Source organism: Cyanistes caeruleus, chromosome 3 (genome assembly GCF_971803275.1).
Source record: "Cyanistes caeruleus chromosome 3, bCyaCae1.hap1.1, whole genome shotgun sequence".
In the NCBI taxonomy this organism is placed as follows: domain Eukaryota; kingdom Metazoa; phylum Chordata; class Aves; order Passeriformes; family Paridae; genus Cyanistes; species Cyanistes caeruleus.
The window spans coordinates 20,397,882-20,422,756 of NC_141703.1; the positions used below are offsets into that span (position 1 = coordinate 20,397,882).

The window sequence follows — 24,875 nt, forward strand, 5'->3', positions numbered from 1 at the left end:
TTAAAATAAAAGCTTTTCTTGAATCAACCTTTAAAAAGCAGAAAATCCTATTTGTCTTCAGAGGAAAACTGTCCTGTCTCTGTTTAGGAAGCAGCTGATTTACTGCACATACAGAGTCCCTCATTCCAGGCAGTATGCAGAAGGCACTGTGGCTCTGGGATGTGCTACACACACAGTGTGTGCACAGTACCTGTCCAAAGAAATAAATACCTGAGCTTCCCAAGAGTGCTGCAGCCTAAGCTGAATTCACTGACCCGGGCAGATTTCTGCAGTTCTGCCCAGACAAGTTAAGCAGACTTTGGGTGGATGAAAAAGCACTATTCACCTGTGTGAAGCCTTTGCTGGGCAAACTCAGAAGAGCAGTTTTGGGCAAGGCAGAGTTCCACCTACCCCTCCTTGTGGCACAGTGTTTGCTCATGAAGGTATGAACCTTTCACTGCAGCTGGCACTCCTGCTGAACTAAATACATACTTATTAATGACTACAACAAAATTTGCCTTTTCCCACTTTGCATATCTCTTATGCACTTTCAAGTGACTGGCACAGCAAATGTGGTATCATAATGTGCTCTACAAATAAAACAGTGAAGTATGGGATTATCACTGCTCAGTCCTACAAGGTCTGAGCTATGCCTTAAATAATCACCAGCTTAGTTTAAAAATCAAAGGAATAGGCATTTTGCCACCTCATTTTGGAATGGTAGCATCCCCTTTACCATCACCAAAACCTTCCTTGAAATCTTAGCTATGTTACAAACAAGGGATTTTAAAAAAAGGCAACACAATAATTTTTATTCCACTAGCAGTAGTTTAAAACTGTACTGTGTAAGAGAAAGGCTCAAAGCAAGTATTTCAGAAGTTAGCCATGACTGGAATAGTAGTTTCATCTCTCTACCACAATGTAAAATACATAGGTCCATGTTCTAGCTATATACATTTTTTTTTCTGGCTTGGTTGATAGTCCAGAAAGTACTAATTAATATTTCATTAATAAAATCAGAGTTCAGTTAACCATGATTCACCAAATAGCAAGAGAAATACCAGGGAATACACAAATAAAGCTCTACTTTAGCCTTGGAACAGCTGCAAATTTAAATAATATTAATGTTATTTTAGAATATGCTTATTTAAAAAATATTATTACAACAGTTAACTATTTTTCAGTGAACAGTTATGATGCCATTAGACTTTTAAGAATGACTCTATGAATATTTCATGCACACACCCACAGGTGCAACATTATTTGATGGCAAGACTTGGAAAACAATGTTAGAAAACAAAATCAGTAGCTTATTAATTAAACCTCAGAATTATAAAGGATATTGTTTAAAAGCAATTTGATTTTCTAGTCCATAAATCTAACTGACCAGTAAAATTATTAGGTGGGAGCAAACAGAAACTTCAGTTAACATACAGAAAAAGTCTCTGTACCCTATGCCTGTGAAATGTCACTTACAAAGTTCTAAATAAATTTTTTAAAAATTTAAAAATTAGTAACTGTAAAAAAAAATAATAAAAATTGCTACAGTACAATATGCATGGGGGTATTATGGTACTTTTCTGTATCATGTATTTGCAAGCAAACTTTTTGTTTATTAAGTTTCTCTTAATTTCTTTCTATAAAATGCAGTGTTCTTATGCAAAAAGAAGATATGTATTTCCTCAAAATAAAGTATGTCAGTGCTGACTTATGGATAATAGAACATTCTTCTCAATCACCAAATGAATGTTTCTGAAAAAAATAATGTTCTGGAAACTTTAAAAAAAATAATGAACATTTTCTTATATTAATCTATGCCTCTGCACTTCTACCAACAGTCACAATTTGCACTACCACATTTCATTTGTGACATTCCTAAACTGCACTTTTTCCAAGCTCTTTGAACAACAGCAATCTGTTGATATACTGATACATTTGAAGTACCTTCCACTACATCCTATCCATCTTGCTCTTAAATTCAAAGTAACTAATTCACACAAAAAACATAAAACTAGGAAAAGGCGACCTGTTTCTTCCTAGGTATCATGTGCATACCTTACTTTTCCTACTTTTTCAAACTGAACTTCCCCAACCTTTCATTTTTTGACATCTAATTTCATCTCATCTCTTTGATTTATCTTGCTTTTTACAAGGTTTTTTAGTGAAACTACTGTTATTCCCTGTGCATTCATACAACATATCCCACGTGATTCTGATAAAGCTGACCTTTTACAGGTCAGCACCTTGTCACACCTATCATGCCAACAACAGTTATCATTCTAAATGCTGGGGACACCTCCACTAAGAGCCAAAGGGTATAGAAGATGGTACTCTACATTATTAGTACTATTATTCCTCAAAATTACTGATAATTCAGGATGTCAAGGTCTTGAATTCATACAGGTAACATGCTAGCAGATCCCAGAAGGATATACTGTTGACAATTTGAGATAAAGCAAACCACCAATCTGTATCAGAGAACTGTATTATCTGCTTAAATATGTATTTGTGAAACATGACAAGAACTGTGAAGGACATTCATCTGAGAGAAGTAAGCTAGAAATGCCATGCAGTCAGTAGTAACTCATCAGGGACTCCCAAATTTTATTGCTACAATACATATTGAGTGCACAGGCCCAGAATGTAATTATCATTTTGGTATTTGAAACAATTTAGTTAATAGCAAGCAAGTTTAAAAAAGTTCATTAGCCTGGTAAACAGGGGAAAAAGTCTGCAGTTGGGAGAAAATACAAAGGTGAAAATGTGGAGAGCTCTCCCTACTCCACTGCCACCAGTGACCAAAGGTATTGATTAAACAGCCCAAAAAAGGCAACCTTTGGCAAAAAAATTATACTCCTGTTCTGGGTTAAGGGTGTAGTCAGCTTGAAGTATAGATTACACTTGAAAACCCATTGAAATTAATTCTTATAGGAAAAGCTGGCAAACTGAAACAGCACAAGACCTCCAACTTGGGATTCATGGTTTAAACTAATACAAACACGCTACACAAAAAACCCCAAACAAGCAACATATACTTTCTTCTAAGTAGAAGAAAAGCATTTTTAGAGATAAGGAGGCTGTTAGTAACCAAAACAAATGTTAAAAGATAACTTTAAATTAGTACGCTGCAGTAATTTGTGCCTTAAGAGTCTTAAAAGTGTTTGTGAGAGGATCATTTCAATGATGCTAATTTTCAATACATTTTGGAGCACCAGAGAAATTCAGTAAGACTGCTAGCATTTTCTGCTAATAGTTGAGGATGGTAAGCAGAATGATCTCAGTAATTACACAGCTCTATGCCATTACTAATCTAAGGCAAAATAACCACCAAATTTATAAAGGAGAAATTCACTGGGAAATTACATGAACAAAACTAATGCCAGTCAACACCATTTTACAGAAGCTTGCTAAATAAAATAGAGAATTTATTCAATCATCTGATAAAGTTACAAACTCTGATCAGCAGACATTATTCCATAAATGAAACAGACTTTTGGATGGCATTCACCTTACAGCCACACAAAACTCACAGTAAGAAATTATTATCAGTATCATCAAATGTGATTAAGATAAACATATGAAAAAGTAGCTGTTAACAGGAAATAATAATTGAAAAAGTGCTCTACATTTCTCCAATAAAATCATCCAGTAGTCACTCGACACTATTTAAGACTATCATCAATAACACAAAAGTAAATACTGTTGACAGTAGTAATGGCACAAAAACTGTCAAACTGGTCAGTAAAGATAGTGGAATTGTTATCCAGAATAATATGGATTTCTTTGTACGATCGGAACAGTGTTACAGCCAAGTGGACTTGTGTAGCAAACAAGAAACAATGCAGGTAATACCCAAAAAGCAGTGCAAAGAAGCCATGGACTTAAAAAGTACATACAATCTTAATGGCATAGAAACAATTCAATATAAATGACAGTGAAGCCTGACAACAAAAGGGAGTAATAAGCTTCCCACACATGTAAGTGTGTAAGACCAGAGATAATACCTTAGTCCACAGCAGTAGTTGTACTGGAAGAGTGAATATAGCTGTATAGTCCCTGCAAAACAGTTCCCAAAACAGCAAAGATCTCGTTCTTTCTCCATTATTCACAAAAAAAGAGGAGGAATTCTGTACCTTCTTAAGATGTTAACCAGAACACTCCACATGCTGCTATTAGCACAGAAACTCATGTGGAAAGAGCACAGCAGCAATTTGAAAGTGCAGCAGAGAACCAATGAATGTTACATGAACACAGAAGCTGTCTCTGATCCACTGCAGGAGAATAAGATTGCTCAGGCCTGAAGTTAGAGCTCGGGCAGTACTGATGGTGGTGTAGGTACTGCTGACATGTTTTGGGGTTATTTCCTACCATAGCGATTACTTAAGACCAAAGCCTTAAGAACTTAAAGAATTGTACAGTACTTCTTTGTTTTGCTTCTTCAATCTGTATCTTAAAAATCAACCCTGAACAAACGAACACAGACTTTTTGTCAAATGCCTCTGTTCAAGTGAGCTGGACTGCCACAGCCTTAAGTGCCAGCACTGGTAGGAACCCATCATCACGTATGTGCACAGGACCTGACTGGGTGACTTCACCAAGGAAAAACCTGACAGGACAGGAAGTGGCACACCGGAGGTGAGCTCTTATGTGGTGATTCCTTTCAGCTTACCTGGTCGTGAGACCCCTGAGCTGCTGAATGCTGCTCCTCGCAGGCTGCTGTCAAGAGTCTGGGGGTTTGAGTTACCATGGAGATCACCGCATCTGACAGCTGAGGGGGCTGCAAAGAGAGACACAGGCACCTGTCAAACCAGCATCCAGCACCTCAACAAAACACAAGCACTCCACTCCTTTTGATTTTGGCATTCATCAAGGTCTGAGCTCCCAGATTAGGAGCTTTAGTTAAACTGTAAGGGGAAAAAACCCAACACACATCACCAAAAAAATCAGAGAGGTGAGGGCAATCCCCAGTGACACACAGCATTTGATAACTTTGCAAAGCCATGCACTTTTTCAGGAGCTTGGAAGGATTCTAATATACTATGAGTTTGACTCAACAATTTCCAGCCTCTCTGGTCAAGTATAACAACAGCAAGCAATTCACCCAGAACCACTGCTGAGCACAGGACTGTACCGGCAGTGCGCTGCCTCAGAACAGTGGGACACACAGAAGTGCTCCCTCAGAAAGCCTCCAGTGGGAAACTGATTGAGCACCACCCCTGTGCCAGAAATAACTAGGCAAAAGAAGTCACCTTCTTGAATGTTTTTGGGGCAATGCTGAAGGCAAGCATTTATGAAAATCAAACACACAAGACAGGCTGGCATTCTGCAATAATAAACCTATTTGGAGACTTTTCCAAGCCTGCGAACAAGCATGATGAGTAAAGCCTTATTTCTTACTGCTTTTGCCATTCGACCACCATGTGTATTGGCTAGTTTCTTAATTCTTCAGTTTCAAGCCTTATGTCTTATGCTCAATTTTTGTCTACATAATTTAATAATTAAATGCTGTAAAGTGAAATGAGATAGTCATTGGAGACTTTTAAAATTAATTATCCTCTTCCACATGAATGTCTGACAGCTTTTAGAACTATTGTCCTGGATTTGTCTGTTCATTTTCTTCCTTGCAGCTGACACAGTGCCGTGTTTTAGATTCAGTATGAGAATAATGTTAGTAACAGAGTGTGATGTTTTAGCTGTCGGTGAGTCAGGGCTTTTCAGTTTTCTGCTCTGCCAGTGAGCAGATGCACAAGAAGGCAGTGGGAGCATGGCTGGGACAGCTGTCATGGTCTGGCCCATCCATGCCATACAATGTCACACCCAGTGTATGAACTGGGGGGAGGTAGCTGGGAGGGGCTGTTTACTGCTCGGGGCTGGGCCGAGCATCCTTCAGCAGGCGGTGAGCAATTGTACTGCGCACCACTTGTCCTCTGGGGGCTTTATTTCTCTCTCGGTTTGTTATCTTCCTTCTAATCATTATTATCTTTATTAATAATTATAATTAGCATTATATTTTGCTAACAAATTACTTATTTCCATTATTAAACTCATCTCAGCACATGGTTTTACTTTTTTCTTATTCTTCTCCCATCCCACTGGGGTGAGTAGGAGGTTGGAGGGAGTGGCTGTGTGGTACTTAGTGACCAGCTAAAGTTAAACCACAACAGCTATACATTAAGTATCATTTTATTATAGAATCAATTTAACAGGTAACATATTTAAACACATCATCAGGAAAAGCTTTCAGAAGTCCAGTTCTAATTCTCAGTCTGCAGTACTACAACATGTTCTCATTTACTTCATTGTGACATAAATACACCATCTAACCAAATACAACTACTCACTTCAGAAAGAGTTACATCTATCCTAATCAGAGGTGAATGACTACACAAGGGACAACACTTGCCTACTGAAGCATCACAAACTATTAGCAATACATCAGCTGGACATCCACAGCTTTTCTGAGTCTACTGAATGCATATAAATCTTCATCTATGTGGCTACATATCTAATTACCTGTCTAATTCTCAGATGGAATTCTGAGTTGACTATTCTTGTCTCTCCATCTAATCTCTTTTTTTTTTTTTTTTAAATTATAGAATCATTGACTGGTTGAGGTTTAAAGATATTTAAAGGTTATCTTGTTCCAACCCTCCTGCCATGGGCAGGGACATCTCCCACTAGACCAGGTTGCCCAAAGCCCCATCCAACCTGGTCTTGAACACTGCCAGGGCTGCAGCATCAACAACTTGTCTCCCATCTCTTTTCCTGTGGAGAATGTTATGTTTATGCAAAATACAATGTACTCAAGAAGCATAACTGTGTGTAAATATAAAAACTGAAAATCCAAGCAACAATTAGAGGATTTCTCATGTCTCATGGGAAAGCTGTTAAGAGTATTATTATACTAAAATTATCTCTATTTAATACCCTTACATTATGCTATACAACAGTAACTAATACATAGTGAGGCTGCTCTCATGTCAAATACCAGGGAAATGACTAGCTCATCTGGAATGAAGGCTTCTGCAAGATTCATGGAGTTTAAAGATCACTGTAGAATACCAGATACTCCTACTGTAACACTGTGGATGAATCAGGGTTATTGAAGAAATTCTATTAATGCTCTCTGTCATAATTATCCTCATAGACTGGTTGGGTCATGTTTTCATTTGTTCTGTTTACCAATCTTTTAAACTGGATCACTGGTGGTTTCCATCAGTGACAGGATCATTTAAAGGCTATTCATCTTGCCACAATGCTACAGAGGCAGGAGGCAGCACTGCTAACACAGGCTGGAAGAGCTAATCACATCCCCTGGTAAGACCAGCTTTGGTTACCTTGCAAGACAACTTTTTGGAAAATACTAGCTCTCTACTGAAAAAGAGAAAAGTAAAGTGAAAGAGACATTTTAGTGGCAAAAAGATATGATTATTATAATTTTATCACCTATAAGTGTCAGTGAAGCTTAAAAGTTCCATATATTTCCCTTATGAAGCAGTGAGAGCATCCACGTATTGATGACTGCAAAAATCATATGGTATCATATGGCCCTACCCATAATGTTTTACTCAGCAAGAATTTCTTCAAATCTGACTTCATACAGAAGTAAATACTAATATGAACTTTGAAATAAACAGTAGGCAAGACAAAAATCTTCTTTTAAACTTCCATTTGTACTATTAGCATTACATCCCATAAATATTCATAGTAGGATAAGGTCTTTATAATTTACAAAGGAATTGAAAAATAATCCATCATCAGAGATCACAAAATACAGCTGAAAAAGTGATGAGAACAGTGTAGAAAGTACTTTAATATTAAATATCTGGGGAGTTCCACTGGTACAGTTTATTACAAAAAAATAATAATAAAAAAAAGAAAGACAGGGGACCTAATTACAGCACCTAAGTATTTTCATTGGGAGAATATACAAAGTACCAACTGGCCTGTTAATCTAGCAAAGAGTTTGCATAAAACAAATCAGCATCTGGAAGCTGACAAGAAATTCAAATGAGAAATAAAGCACATGCTTTCCATCACCCATGACTAGCCATTTGTGCAACTATCCAAAGGGGAATGCGGAGATTCTCCATTTGTTGATGCCAAGATTTAGTGGAACTTCCCCAGAAGATGAATTTTTGTGAAAACACAAGATATCATGCAGTGATACAAAAGTTACTCTGTTTCATACAGACAGACCAAGTCTGCAATATAGAGAAAGGGAGATTAGGTGCTATAGTCATCCTTTCCTGCTCGTAAATGAAATACATTATGGTCAAAGCCAATTGTCTGGTTTTGTAACTAAAGCACTGGGTGGTGATGAGCACTGTGCATGCTGAGCTACTGGTGTCAGCAAATACTCAGTGACATACATGTGCATATATACACACACAGAGTGAGAGAGGGAGTGTGCCTTCAGGCCATGAGGAGCCACACAACTACTGCCATCCTACCAGAGACAGGTGGACTGAACTCTGCTGGAATAACTCTCTGACTTCTAATTTAGGAAGCTTATTCTGTCCTCCATGAGCTGAAAGGACTTAGTCACAGGAGACTGGTAGCAGGAGCTCTCTTCACAAGGGTCACCTGGGGCATCAGTCAGATGACTGAAGGCAGGCAATACAAATGATGCTCTCTGAATCTGTGCGTGGAGCAATAAATACAGTGCTTTGTGTTATTAACTACTTGCCAGTCTCATCCCTGTGGACAGTAAGCTTTCTAGGCAGAAAACCCTTCATATTGAGGTATTTCAGTGGGTTAACCAAGCAGTTCCCCACCTCAGCTAAAATCCAGGAGCTGCTGTAGCTCACAGGTCTCTCCCTGCAACAGCAGCCTCACTCTGGGCACAGAAGTAGCATGGGCTTCTTGCAAAGGGACAAGGGAAGAAGAAAAGGAAATAAAAACAAGTTATAGCCTAAAGGTTACATTGGTGTCACAGTGTGCAAGCTTAAAAATTTCACCCCTTTAGCAAAGGATAAGAAAGTTACTGGATGTGTTAATTTAGCTAGCATTGGTGCTGTTGCTAATCTATGCCTTGCGTGGCTGAGTGTCAAGAAATGTAACTATGCTTAAATATCAACCAAAAAATAAAAGTTAAAAAAATTCTTGTTACTAATTGTAAATCTGGTACACAAGGTTTAGCCTTGGATTTGCACCAGTTTTGAAAACACAGAAGTAAACCTATGCAAACAAGTTCACTGATGTGAACTTGTCTCTTGTCTCTCAGCTCCTCCATTGGACACAATCTGCATGAAGCAAAAACATGGAAAACCCTGTCACCAGCTCCCATATGGGCAGTTGATGAACAAAGTAAGTTACCAACCCCCCTGTGACTGTCCCAAGTGCCAGCTTAACTTTAAGAAAAGCAGTGAGGCCTTTCCTGCCCTGGCCAGGACAGAGGACAAGCCACGTGTCAGGGACAAACTGCACAGCACCATCTGCACTGGGAAGTCAGTGAAGGGGTTCTCCTCAAAGGAGGGCTGAATTTGGGGCTGCCCTTAGTGGGCCACAGACCAAACAGTGCCATTTATCCTCTGCTTCATATGTAGATTTCCTTTTGCAGGCACCTGAGCGACTTTAGGGAATTGAAACTGGGGGCCAGATTTATAGGAGGCACTTGAAATTACCAGCTGGGCAGGCAGCTGGGATAAGGGCACCTAAAGAGTACAGCAGTTTTCCTCTTGCTTTAAACTTGGAATAATCAGTCACATCATTTTGGAAGATGTTTTAGCGAATTCTACTCAATTCCTGTAAATACATTTAGCTGCTTAAATATTTTTTCCAATCTGATCTCTGTTTAAGTACTATTTCTGCATAGTTTCATATAAACAATTTTATTTCTTTTTACTAAGCAATACAGATGAGGAGAAACCAAACCAGTACCACTAGTATCCTATTTCAGCATACTTCTCTTAATTCTTTCAAAATGAAAAAAAAATTAATAGGGTAACTAATTTATTATCCCACTCCCTTCTGGTTTTTAAAGGCACAGGAAAGTTTAAATGCTAAATAGGCCATCTTCAAAAGACATAGAATTACAAAAGCAGAGATTGCATTTTATCTCTGGGAAAGAAATGCAGGATACCAAGTGCACAATACTTTGCTTTCTTTCAAATTGATAAACAGCTTCAATATTTTCAAACTACCCCTAGTGTAGTATACTATACTATACTATATAGAAGTATACTATGACTATACAGAATATTCTAACAGGACATCATTAATTATGCCACCCTTCTTCAAAAACTAACCTAAAATGCATTTTCTAAAGCAATTCCTAAAAAGTGTACCAGTCAGTAAAGAGAACATTCCAACATTTGCCAAACTCCTGCTGATGTGCTGGGGTTTTAGTTTCTTTATGGATTAACAGAATGTATAATCACAGCAGAATAACCACAGCTGTGGCTCCCCTGGGGTGTGACCAGCAATTAGTCTGTACAAGGATCCTGGATAACACTGCAGACACACAGAGCAGAAAGCAGGACCATCATTTTCAGCACAACACAACACAAACAACATGCTCGGTTTCTCTATCATGTTTCCAACGAGTACCTATGTGCTGGAACTGCAATCTCTCTTCAGAAAAACCCACACAATCTCTGAATATTAATGAATTTGCCCTAAGGTCTTATAGAGTAAACAAACACAAGTTAATGTCTTGCTATGATAAAAAATTTCTGCTGTAGACACTTGTGCATCTAATATTGCCCCACAGCTGCCTCCTCTAAAGGAAGCTGTGAGAGATTTTTATTTTAAATATACCATAGATGAATGCCCAGATTTGATGAAGAAAACAAAGTCACAAGACAGTTAAAAATCTGAAAATCAACAATGAAATAAATCTTCATTATAGTACTAGTGCAAAAAGCTCCCCCATGGTAATATCTAAGCCAAAGCAACAAAAATACCCTCAGAAATAACCTACATCTTCCCACAGAAACTTAAAATACTTAAGCCTTGAAAGCTGTCCTCAGGTGCAACTCACAAAGCCTGAGCTGCCCCTTTGAAGCAAGTCTCTCAAGGGAAAACAAAACTGCAGGTGGAAACTCTTCTTATGTTTCATCTTAAGTAACTGTCAAAGCTAGTGGACATCATGAAATTAAGAATTTCAGGAGCACTGTCTCGTTAACTTGGCTATATTATGCCACTCATTTTACACAGGTCCCTCCCAGGATAGATTAACTCTTAGCAGCCCAAGCAGTGACTCAATCCAACCAGTCTTAGAGCCAGACTGGAATTGACAGCATCAATTCTCAAAATCATTTACCACTGTCAGCACTTTGCCTGCACAGACACTTTGACAGCTTTAGCTTTCTTTCTGCTTCAGCTGTGTACTTGAGCGTAGAAGATACTCTCTCTACCATGTGTAATAGTTTCACAGGAAATGCACGAGTTATCAACCATTATTTAACAGGCAAGAAATTTCAGTGATAATAATGGATTTATGAAAAACTTAGCTGTCAACAACCAAACCTGGCACCAGGCTGGAAGTGCTTACTACTGTAAGAGGATTTTTTGCAGTATGTGGATGGATTCATGAGTGCTGTGGTCTACATCACAGAAATTCTGATACTTCTTTTATCAGAGAAATATGTTAGTATCAAGTGGCACAACATTTATTTTACAAACTCTAAAGAAAACCAAATGCCATTTTTCTAATTAACAAGTCCAGATTTAAAAAAAAAAAAACCAAACCTCAAAACTTCTCTCTTGACAGTAACTCATTTATTCAAGATTCCTGCTCAACTTTTTAAACATGAAACAAAACTCACAGCACATCTAGGACTGTTGTGATGAAACATAATGCAAGGAGCTTAATTATTAATTTTGTGATAGTGCAGGTAGGTGGGAAAGAGTTATCCCTTTCAGAAGCATTAAATTGTAATACTCTCATTTTCCTATTTAGCTCTACCTCAGGCAAAAGCACAGAGGAAGAAACAGGGAAGAAGAAATGCAGCCTCCTCTGCACTGCCCTAGCAGTCACCATTACCGGATTTAAAAGAAAGTGCAAGCTTAAAAAGAAAACCACACAATTTTGATTAATTCATGTAACTTTTTCCCTGACTAAATCTGACAGTCTAACCTAAGAAATGAACTTTCAAGTCTTTGGCCCCCAGTTGTAGAAATACTGCATTGCTATCAGCATGCACACCTTGGAGGTTCCCAGTTGCAGAAAGCTACAGTGAAAGGATGTGCTGTTTCTCACATCTGAATGACCCAAAGTCTGTAGTTTTCTCAAGGTGTATCAGTAATGTGAATTGCAGCCCACAGCAAAGACACAGCCAGCACAATTAAACAAGGTTTAACACGTGTAGCCAATACCACCAGTTTTGTTTGGGGTTAGCTGTAGTTTCCAAGAGATTTTGAAGGTGGGATTACCATGGTAATACGATCTCCATGTTGGGGAGGCATCAATAAACACTGCAAGGTCAGGCCTCAGGAGAAATTACTGCAATCAACTTTGGAGGATCAGAGAGGGCAGGCGCTTTGGACATGTGGCAAGGCATTAGAGGAGCAGCTTGTCCCTAAAAGACCTTTTCAAACTTTGTCTTGGGTGAAACCTCAGCTACACATCACTGTAACAAGATGTACATATATGTGATAATTGATACATTTAAGTCACATTCTCCCCCTTACATTACAGCAATTGTATGAAATGCTCTAGGCTAGAAGCTGCTGAATCAGGAAATGGATCAGAAGCTAACTAAAATGCCTTTCTAGTTATTGATTCCTGCTCTCTGTTTCATGTCAGTTTCCTAGAATCCATCCAACACAAGCACGAAAGGGTAATGAGTTTCTGAACCCACACACTAATAGTGCACACTGCATCAAAGCTTTCAGTAATTGCCTGGATGCCGCTTCCCAGCAGTACTAAACAACTTAAATATAATTAGCTGGAAGCCCTATGGGCTTCATTTCCCCACTGGAACACCTCTTACACTAATCCATTTATCAGGCTGACAGATGACTGAATCACTGGCGCTATGGACCCATTCTACTAACAATATTTCTCAAGCCCAGATTCTGGATTGTGCTTTATTGGGTACATTTTTGCAAAGGAAAAACCAGTGTTAAGAGTGGGGAGAAAATCAGACATATAACTCATTTCTCTCTTCCCAGTACTGACCAATGTTATTTGTTGGATTAGATCACTAAGTATAAAATGCTGGAGCTATCAGGCAGATTGATGAAAACTAAAATTATGATGAATGAAAATTAAATGTATGCAATATTCAATGCCAAAAATAATAAGGAAACACAAAAACACTGTAATGCTTTTTGGAAGTTTTCCATCCATTCTGAAGTTTCAAGAGAAATTTGCATAAGAGGACAATTTTCAGCGTATTCTCCTGAGGATGGCCTGACTACAGCTGTCAAGTTAAAATTTCTTCATTCTGCTTACTTCTTATACAACTTTCTGAATAGGTGAGAAAAGAAGTTTTAAATCTGAGTTATACTGAATAGACATGAACTGAACATCATGCTGCCACAAATCTATGCACTTTGTGCATTCTCAGCCTCACCAAGATGCTAAAGACTTCTCATGAAAGTACAAAAACAATTTATTTAATTTCTTAGGCAGAATTTTCTAATGTCGTAATGAAACACATTTTATCCCCATGACTTTTATTTCCAGACAGATTTCAATAAATGGACCTCTGCAGAGGCTGAAATTATGGGAAGCCAAGGTCTTTCAAAACGTGCCACATGGTGGAAATTAAGTAACTGTAAAAATGCTGAATTCTAATCAAATGATTTTAAATTATGAAAAAAAAAAATCACTCTAGGATGCTATATGCTTATCCTTCCTTTCTAAGAAAGGAGACAGGAAACAGAAAGTGACAAAACTACTGATCACCAGTAAGAAAGAGGGTTTTAAAAGGGGTCCTTCTTCTAGATCCATTATAATGTCAGTAATCCACATTCTGGCTTGAAATCACAGGATCCAGCTAGAGTAGTAGCATTGTTTCATCTGTTTATTTCCTCTGGATGTTCTCATCATGGACACAGAAAATACTGATGTTCAAAAACAATAAAACAAGAAACTTGTACTTCTTGTACTCTACATGAGCTTAAAAAATATGCTTGTATAAAGCCAACAGCCAACATTCAGAAATTCACTCAAAACCTGTACCACGTGGACATCAACATGAATTCAAAGAGTGAATAGAAGACCTATACTTGGACTTGTAACAGTGAAATAGATAAGTAAAATAAATTCAGTGATGCAAACTGACTTAGCTGGTGAATCAAGCAGCAGCAGCAGCAGGATGAGATAACAGCCAGCAGTTCTTGGGAGCAGCACTAACCACCTCAGAAAAAGGCCAAAAAGAACAGCAGCTACTTGGACATTACTTGATTTTCAAAACTGCAACCACAGGTCTTTACACCACCCGGTAAAGTACTGAGCAGATTATTAAACACTGAGCTGTTTGAGATTTCTTCATGTGAATTCCAGAGCAGAAATCTCAGTTTCACATGCACTCTCCACCCACTCATTCCCTGCAGCCTGAAACTGGAAAACTCATCCCAGAAACACTGACACTCACACATCAGCCAGTCAACTTGCCTGTCACTCAAAGACAGCCTCTTCCTTTCCAGTCTCATCTTTGTTTAGTGTATTTTCTACTCCCACAAAGGGCAGACAGTATCCTGAGCAAGGGTTGCCCCAAACCATATGAACCTCAACACTTGTCAGTCACACTTTCACATGAAATGCAGAATTTCACACTCCTGTTAACACATACTCCTTTGAAATGCAGTGGTATTGAGCAGAGCAAACATCAGATCTAATCAAAAGAACATTCTGCAGTAAAAAATGTCAAAAAATCTTCTCCTGCTTTTAGTTATCTTCAATAAAACAGATCATGGTCCTGAATTTCCTAACTAGGAAATAATCTTTGCCAGGCAAAGAAGGAAATATTGCCTTCATTTGTGTGCTTTATGAAGAAACTTGCTATATTGTTAGTGAAGATGAATTTCTTGGGTACTAGCTCTGAGACAATGTTTAAACTCTTGAACTAAACAGTATATACAGATTCTTCCCTGTAAATCAGGGGCTAATGTACAGCAACTTTAAATAGCTTCACTGAATTCTCGAGGTCTTTTAATAGAAGCAGCAAAGAAGAGCTTGAGGACAAGAGAGGAATCATCTAAGAATGAAGCAGCTGGAGCCACAGTCCACTAATATCCTTACTTTGTATGGTAAGAAGTGTACACTTGGAAGGACATGGCACATTAAGCAGTCAAATGCAAAAATGGAAGAGTTTTAGGAGTGCAAATAAATGCCTGTTCTAAAAGGCATGACAGAAATGACCTAACACATTGATCTACAAAAAGAGCACCCTTTTAAATATGCATTTCAAAAATGATTTTTATATTCAGCAATTACTGTCTTCAGCATTAGAAAGATAATGAATTTTACTGAAAGACGACTTCTGTGCAATCTCCATTTTTGGACTCCTGACTAGACCAAAACTAAATAGCCATAACTAACCCTAAAGCTGGCCCTGCTTTGACCTGGGTGTTGGACCTCCCAAAGTCCTGAACTGTCATAGGATCCCATTATAAGAATCTCTCCATACTAAAATTACATATGCATGTTGTGCTATTTACATAGAAAATAGGGAGTTTAATAAAAAACACCAGGGCATAAACTTGCATATTGAATCCAGACAGATCCAAGGTCTTAAAGATACCAAATGTGAGGCATTCCTTCTGATCTTATAAAGCTTATGCTAGTTAAGCAACTATAACAAAGCTAAAACTGATGATTAAAGGTAGAGAATGCTTTTGTTACACTTTAGATTCTCTTTCAACATTACCTTCTCCTTTTACCTAAATCATTGTAAAGATATAGGAGTAAAAACTATTTATATTAAATTGAGTTACTGTTTAATGGTATGTATGTGAATTTTAATCTACCCACAATTAAAATGCAGGACACATTAGTAGGTTATACTGTCTTTGAATGTGATATGAAAAATGCAGCTGAGAATACTGGCTACATTCTATAGAAAAACACTAAATATAAAAAAAAGAGCAGGAGCATGAAAGCATCTGTAGTACACATCGCTGTGAAAAACCTGAGCATTTCAAAAGACATGGATGAAATAACCTGTCAGAGAACATCACACAGACTTGGTGTAAAGAGCACTGGTCTGAGGAACCCAGTCCTTGGACTTGGTCAGTAACACAGGTCATTTCAACATATTCAAGCTTTTTAATAAAACATTTTAATAGTCAGCAGCAGAAGTGAAATTTCAGTGAAAAAACCCTTCAAAATTACCATCTGCATCTTATAGGAAATCCCTTCGATATATTTTGGTTCTGTTGATTTGTTACTCTAATTAACCTGGTGGTGGACAGTAGCTGTCTCATCATTATACACCGTTTAGGAGTAAATGAGTATCCACACCTCTACACTGAGACAAAATTCACCTCTTTTGATAGCATAAATGACAATTTTGACCAGTATGTATGTTAGAAAAGCTTGTTTATGTACAAAGATTAGGATAAATTCCTTTAATTAATTAAATAAAGGATTATTTCTTAACATACCTATGTTGTGTGTTTTAATGCAATTCTGTCAACATAAATGGTATCATCTATCAATCTTTGATTTATTTCAAGAAAGAAAATTCTGTTGGCTTCAAGAAATTTATAAGGTTACAAATTTATAAGGATTCTTTAGACTAGTTCATTGAAGGGACACACAGAAAGCATACTCAGTATCTTAGCATTAGCAAATGGTTATCCAAGTTTTTGAATATCCAATATTCAGTCAATACTTCGTTCTACTTCATGGTATGTTCGCATATAGTAAAGTTCCTAAAGTATTTTCCAAAGCCATGATGAAAAAAATCAGCATCAAATTTCAAAACTCTAATACTCAGATCACACACCAAAAACAATACAAATGCAAAACCATACCAAATTCTGAGAGCTCAACCAATTAGTTAGTTGAGGAGGTAGAAGGACTTCTGAAATGCAGAAAACTGCAAAGCTAAGTTGCTTTCCTTCTCCCTGGAGCTTCCTCAGCCTTGCTACTCCAGCACTAGGCTCCAAAGGCACCGATCCTGCTGCTGCAAACATCATTTCTTGAAAACTTTCAGGACCTTACAAGGAGCTTGAAAGTGGAAAGGGGCAAAAGCTTTTATTACTTCCATCGATGTGAAGTAACCCACAGCATTTAATGCTTACCTGTGCATTACTTTTATTAAGTAAGTACATTTAGGTCTGTTCAATTAATAGGTGGTCTGTTTTTTGAAATGATAACTAATAAATTAAGAACACCTGAAAGTCATACAGATCAGGACAATAATTCAAATTGCAATGCAAACTGTTCATATTTGTACATATACATGCATGCCCTAATACAGCACTACCCCTCCATGTACATTTTATATCAATACATTTTATGCAGACAGCATGTGATATTACTTTTAGTCAGCATTAAAAGGTGATTTTTCCCAGGGTCTCAGAAGTACAATTGCCATTGACTTCAAAACAAAAGGGAAGTGGCCTGCAGTTCTGGAAACTCATCAGCCTGTTCATCTTGCAAGCCAAACTCTCCTTCTGCAAATTGAGAAAACTATGAAGAATGAGAACAAGTATTTGCACAGGATGATAGCTAGTTTTATTTGCTGTATTAAATGAAAAATATCCTTTTTATATCATGACAGAACATGCCAGGGTGTTCATGCCACTTAACTTTGATTCAAATTTATGTACATGAATGCTGATGCCTAAAGCTGGGTATGAATATTCAGTCTTCATTATAATAAGTGGTTTCCTTGTGTTACACTAGCAGGAAAAGAAGGACCTGATAGCAAAAGACTCATAGAAGTAAAATAGTAATTATACCAATGATAGAAGCAACAAGAAAAAGATCATTAAGAGACCTTTTGCATCTCAGTTTACAGATTTTGTTTACATTAAAGTGCTTTAGTGAGATGCAAAGGTGTTAAGTCATTTCTTGCCCTGGCCTTTGAAATTATTTAGGAAAATTCTGCAGCATAAGCTTAGAGGCTTAGAAGCTTGGCTTAGAAATTCTGGGAGACAGGTATTAAGAAGTTAATTTTCATCAGGGTACATCTAGCTATATTATTCTGCATTCTGTTCACTACAGTGTGCAATTTCAGTCCATCATTATGCTTCTTCACTAGAGTAGCATTATTCCCTTGTTCCTCGTAATCACTTTTCCCTTACATTCCTGCTGAACATGGCCATCCCTCAGTGTCTGTGGAATATCTGCTCATGTCCAAATGACTCTTATTAAAGAGTTCAGAGAGTTGGTGTTAAAAAGTGTTCAAGCTAAGCTAGACTATAGTGCATGAATCAGGTTAGAGTGACTACACGATCAACCAAATCTCATGGGAGCAACACTGAACGGTTCTTAACAGTGGGGGACAGGAGCCTATTCAGCCAGTTCAGCTGAATAAAATGTGGGAGACAAAGAAATGCTTTCACTCTTAGCTTTTCTTCCTTTCTTTGCTTTTCCCAGCATCTAGGATCCTGAAATTTTTACTCCTGGATTCAGGCTACCAAGTTTCTTCAAAACAATTTTTCTGTGTTCAGGCTTGTAAGGCACATCCACATGGTAGCTAAAAAAACCCACCCAAACTAAACGTGCCCCACTACCCTCCCGCCGACACCACCTCAGTAAACCAGCAATGAGTTTAAACACAGTCATCTTGGCGTCCTCAGTTCACCTTCTTATTGCACCTCCAGTTGCTGCACCACAGATGGGATGCAACATCTCCCACTGTTTGGGGACTGCCCCTAACGGTGAGCCATATGTTTTGCAATACCTAGAAACAGCAGGATAAGATAAGGAAATCTCTGCAGCCTTAAGGCAGAGTTGCTTTGATTTCACTGCTTTGTGCCCTGCCCCTTCCCCACCCCCTCTTTTTTTTTTTTTTTTTTTTTGTGAGAGCTTTTGTAATTTAATTTATCTGGGTTAAGCCTACAGAAAAAAAAATATAATCCATGCAAATACTGTGTGTGCATGTGTGTATGTATGTGTGTCATGCCTCAGAAATCTCCTGTGTTATCTGTCTGTGTAACATTTTACCTTTCACTAGACAAATATATTTTTAAACAGTGTGGAATCAAAACAACATTCTCAGCATTCAAGACATTCTGTCATCACTGCCCATTTGTTGCCCTCTAGGTTTCTCTCAGCTGGCAAATTTCCCATTTAAGGAATTATCAGATTCATCTGCTTAGACAAGGCTGCAAAATAGAATGAAAAGCTGGATTATTCTAGAGAACTCATATTTTTCTTTCAGGGCAGAAATACCAGTGCATGCAAGCTGAACATTAACAGCAAATGGAACCAATCTCTCAGACTTCACAGTTCTACTACCCCCCAGTACTCTGTGAAATCTAATTTAGATTAAGATGCTACAATATTTATTTTACTTTTATCCTTTACTTCTTTAAATATGTTTACTGCCACTTATTATGCTAACCTGTTCTGGAGCCTTAAATATTGTGCTCATATATGATGTTTATTTTTAAACTGTAGTTCTTCTAGTAAGCATCTAGTGCATTCTGCTGCTTCTATGTGATTTGTCATAAAGATATACCAATCGCCTTCCTACCATTTTCCCTACAGCATATTTTTTGCAGGGTTAAAGTGTTAAAAAAAAAAAAAAGGGGGAGAAATAGAAAAATCAATAAACTGACAGCAAGATGGCTCAGGATTTATTTGAGTGATGGAGTAGCTCTCATGACAGGAGCTGCGCTGCAAAACCATGCTTGTGTTTCTGGGCCGGCTGGCTGCAGCGCCAGGGATATACCATGGTTCTTAGAGCTGTAACATACTAAAACTCCACACAACCCCTTTGCACTGACATGTGAAATACTACTCTTTGCCCCCTAGGTAGCAATAAAACTGTGGTACAATCTGGAGAAATGTCTCAGCACCAACCTTGCTTAGTGAGCAGGTTGGTTTTGTTTTCCTAACACAGATGAGTGAACTAACAAAAACTCCATCAAATTCCGGGAAGGGTTTCATGTGCTGAGTGCGTACACAGGTGTAGGTGCACCAAATTAAGCAGAAGATGAATATTAGAGAAATCCTAAGTGATTCTAAAGTAATTAACATATCTGCAAACTCATTACTGAGCCAGAACTGCTTTATGGAGTCTACTGCCATCCAGTATTGATGCTACACCACTATCTTATGATGTCCGCCCAAGTAAAAGTCTATTTTTAGGTGCTATATTATTTTAGCACAGTGATTAATCAATTTCTTCTTAGAGCATCCTCTGAGAGCTTAAAAATTCATGATTCACATTATTAGTATTCTGTACAGCTTTCCATATTCTTTGAGTGGTATGATTAAATTTATCTGTGGTTGCTAATGGTCACAATATGAAATACAAAAGTCACCATTCCACACACACACAAAGGGTGTCCTTAAAACATGCTGTGAATCCCAAATAAAGAGGGCTGCAAATGACAAATCCTTTCTCTTAATTCTCACAGGCTACACACTGTTTGTGCAAAAGACAGACAGGTTGGACTTGTGATGTAATACTGCAAATAGAACAAATAAACTCCATTATATCTGTCACATTTTGAGGCTGGAAATTAGTCCATAAACTCAGCTGAGTTCAGATCCTACTGACTCACACTTTAAAAGGTAAGAACTCATCCAAGCTTTGATGTGATGATATAAAGAATACCCAAAAGCATGATGAACTTGGAAAAATGTTGCAGTTCATCACTAAATTGAAAAGATTATATACTAGGCTTGAAGAATCTTGATACTGCCTTATTTATTTAGACCACGTGTTCTAGTAGTCCAGGCTTGGTCATCAAAAAGTAGTGAGAACTACACTTTGGCATTTGGGCATAAAGTATTAAAAATTTATCAAGGAAATCAAAGTGATTGTCTAACAAGATTGAATCCATTATCCATAGAAATTGCCAGACACACAGACCTATAAATACATTTTGCGTTTATTGAATGTAGCAAAATATAATAGCACAGTCTGATTAAAAGCTGAGAGATAAACACTGAACCATCCAAAATGACAATTCTTTCTTAAACCTGACATCATGCACCAAATAACTGTGAGATACACTGTTGATACAAGCAGAGCAATATATCCCAGTATCTATCATTAAATAAGACTATTATGAGGTTCTAGCAATATACACCATGGTCGATATCTGAGTAATTTTCTGTTTTGTGCACTGCAACGTATACTCTGCATTGCAACGAATACTCTGGAAGAACAAAAGTTCTTAAATACCCAAAAGTTAAATGATCTGTTGGTATTGTTGTCCTTTGTTATTTCTGTGAGCTGCTGAGCTGTTCAGAACTATGTAACTCTTTGTTCCAAAGGAGACACTGGTGTGACTTTTCAGAAACACCACATTAAAAATAAACCATCATAAAAATAGCACTGTATTGACTCTGTGACCCCAAAAATGTACTCTAGACTGTCACTACCATTAAAGGCAATGAATCTGTTCTAATTAATGGGTGATCAGCTTTTTGGTACAGGAATTCCTCCATCAACGCATTTCCCTACCTTCCTATGAAAAGGGTGTTTAAATATTATCACCAGATGACAATGTAGACCCACCACAGGGCTAGTGAAAGGGCACTTTATTATGAGTCTGCTGACAGATGCAAACATTCTAACAAATTCTGTAAAGAAGAAGCATGCCATTAATTTCAATATTTATTACTTTTCATGAAAGATAAGTGACTCAATATTGGGACGGGCTTTACAAGGCCAATATTTCAACTCTCTCCAGTGCTTTTTTGCTCTGTGATGTGTCTGCCTATTATGAGACTAAGTTATTCCAAAGAACAAATTAAGCAGCAAGACATGACAAGCAGTGCATTTGTATGCAATTTGCTTACCACCTGAGGCATGCCAACAGCTCAAGGCCAAAGGCTGAGCAACCCCAGCCATTCAGTAAGTGCCATAATAATCAAACTGAATGCACAGCACTGGGGGACTTATTTCCAGTACAGTATGGAATTTATACATAGGACCAAGTGTGTCTCTGCACTTAGTGACTGTTATTAAAGAAATTATACCACTGAGAAACTTATTCTAACTGTTGTTCTGAAAATACTATTCAATAGAAATGAAATGTAGAGGTTTATATATCTTGTTCTACAACCAGACAGTGCTTGTGAAATGATGAAATTACACCCTGGACTGTGGGTCCAGTATCAGTTCAAAAATATCCAGGCAGACCGTATTTATCCATTTTTCCATGTATAAATATTAAAGGACTCGACAGCACAGGGCAGGGCAGAAAATCAGCCACTCTAGAGATTTAGCATTCTGCACTATCCTGATCATGTACCAATTAATTAAGGTCTAGCTGTGGAAGCAACAAAGAATTAATTTAAAATAATTTATTTTTTCTAACATCATCTCATTCTGAAGAGACTGTGCACAGACATAGGCTGTGCTAATTTATTTTGCTGCTCCAGCTTTAACGAGTAAAACAATGACATTATTTAGGTTCCTGATCCATTTGCCAGTCACAGTAAAGTTCATCTCTTAAATAAACACTGAGGCAAGCTGGCTTTAATTTGTACTCGCATACCAACAATTGATTTTTCCCATAAACTCACCCTCTTTTCCCTCTGCCTTGTGACTACAGTCTGATCTGATTTAACCCTGGTGCAGAGAGCTGCCTTCCATCTACATTCCTAAAACCACCAAAGAATTAACACAACTGAGAAAAAAAGATGTGAAGATCTACTAATGAGGTGGAGAGACTGGGTAATAAACTGTTTTACAAGAAAGCACCGCACTTGTTTCATTCTGACATCTTCATTCTACTACAATGAATCTTAATCTGTAAGGAGGAACTATTTTTAAAGGTTAAGGCAATAATAATAATAATACCAGTAATTTCAAAACCCGAGAACAAGCTCCTCTTTTTCTGTCTTTACCCTACTTCCCCCTAAAGGGGAAAAAAATCTATCCATAACTGAAAACTGAGTATGAACATAAATAAACCCCAAACCTTTTAAACATCAGCACACTGGTGTTTTTTGTGTTCATTAGCAGCAAATAGTATCACATCCAAGCTCTTGTATGGTAAAGACAGAAGCACACTGCTCTGGGCCAGGCTGCCATTTGTCCCAATTCTGAACTACAAAATGTTATTAAAAATCCAAACAAGGCTATTGTTACTTTCTGAGTTAAGAAATCACACTCTATTACGATGTTTCCTACAGTTCAGTCCAGACAAAATACAACTCACAATCTCATATTAGAAGATGTGTTATTTATATTCTAATTTATGCATCTTATGAAGCATTTAAAGATTATGTATTTCTCACAAAACACAATTCTGCATAATATACACAATATTTAAAATTATTTTAAATACACATTGATAGTTAAACAGACTTACTACATGAAGTCAAACATCCACTTTGGCCAGTATCTCTTTTTAACCATGACAAAAGTAGCTATTAATGAAGAATGCATGAATAAAGCATAGACACAGTGGTATTCCCCCAGCCTCAACATCCCACAGCTCTGGGACCTCCTCATGGTTCCAGAACTGAAATATACCAACACATCTTTTAGAGGAACACTAAAGCAGAACAATGTTGCAAATTTGTGTCAGGCTTCACTGGCACGTTATGGCACAAAATACCTGTGATTTTAGGGGTCTCAGCCCTATTTATTGAATACAACTGTGTCCTTAATTTTTCTATGTCTTGTTCTAAGCTTGAAAAAGATTCCATCAACTTCTTTTGAACCCAGACCAAATCCAAAACCATACAAACATGTATATATTTCCACAATAAATTTGCACATTGAAATTATTAATGAGAACTGTGAATTTTCACAACAAATGTAAAATATTCATGTACATGCAGAGGTGATAGACCTATAAACAAAAAACTAGAAAAATGCTCTTCCTTTTTGAATACCTGACTTTAGGAATATTGTGCCTCTGGTAAAATAGTGGTTTTTTCATGTGAGTACAATCACTTGGCATTGTACCTAAGAACATACCCAAAGAACAGAGCTTTCTTGAGAACAAGCCTATCACTCACACATTCTCCAAATATTCAGTCTTTAGATTTCTATGTTTTTCCTTCAAGCCAGGAGGAGAGAATTGCTGTGTTATTACTGAACAATTCTTATATTTTGGAGATGAATTACCAATGACTTATGTTACAGCTACTGCTGCACTGTCTTCCACTTTATTGGAGCTGAATAATTAAACACCCTTTAGTCCTTGTGACAGTCCCAGACTCAGCATGGCTGTTAATCAATATCACATAAAAGGGACTTAGGCTAAGGCAACTGTTGCACAAGGCAGGATGAATAAGACAAGATGGAGAGAGAGATTCTCTTTCACACAGAAGACTAATTTTCTGTATTTTCAAGTCTTGAGAATATACAATACACATACAGATAGGGGGGAATGCAAATTCATCTCAGAGATTAGTTATACCATAATGGCAATCAACACTCACTTCTTCCATTCTTTCCTCAATTCCCTTCTTCACATGTTTTTTGGATTGAAAAAAACCTCTCAGCACCAGCATATTTAAAGTACTCAGTTAATAGGGAGAATTTGACTGCATGCAACCAGTTCTGAAAGTTCCACCATATGACTGTAGATGGAAAAAATAAACAAAAGGCATTTAATAAACATTATTTCAATTCTGCTCAGTCCAAAATACTTAGGAAGACTTATGTTTCCAATGTAAATTTGAGGAATTTTTCTCTAATCTCTAAAAACTGTCCTAAAGTTTTTTATTTTTTCATTATGCAATGAACCAATAGGTTGTTAAGATCAACCTTAGGCTGAGAGTAACCAACAAAAGATTCACATGAAGGGGTGCAAATTTTCCCCATGCTGCTGCTTGATGCTCACCT

At 37.5% G+C, this 24,875-nt stretch overlaps 1 protein-coding gene across 11 annotated transcripts in view; it reads right to left on the reverse strand.

Moving 5' to 3' along the window:
- Window positions 1-24,875, reverse strand: part of TBL1X (transducin beta like 1 X-linked) — a 192,534-nt gene that overhangs the window by 82,443 nt on the left and 85,216 nt on the right. For 8 of the 11 annotated variants that reach the window (XM_086880134.1, XM_086880136.1, XM_086880135.1 and 5 more), the window contains one exon: window positions 4,649-4,756. The exons of 2 other annotated variants lie outside the window; for them this stretch is intronic. The gene's annotated coding sequence lies outside the window, so the exon portion shown is untranslated. Of the gene's footprint in view, window positions 1-4,648; window positions 4,779-24,875 lie in introns of all 11 variants that reach the window. One more of the 11 variants, XM_086880141.1, reaches the window with a different exon arrangement.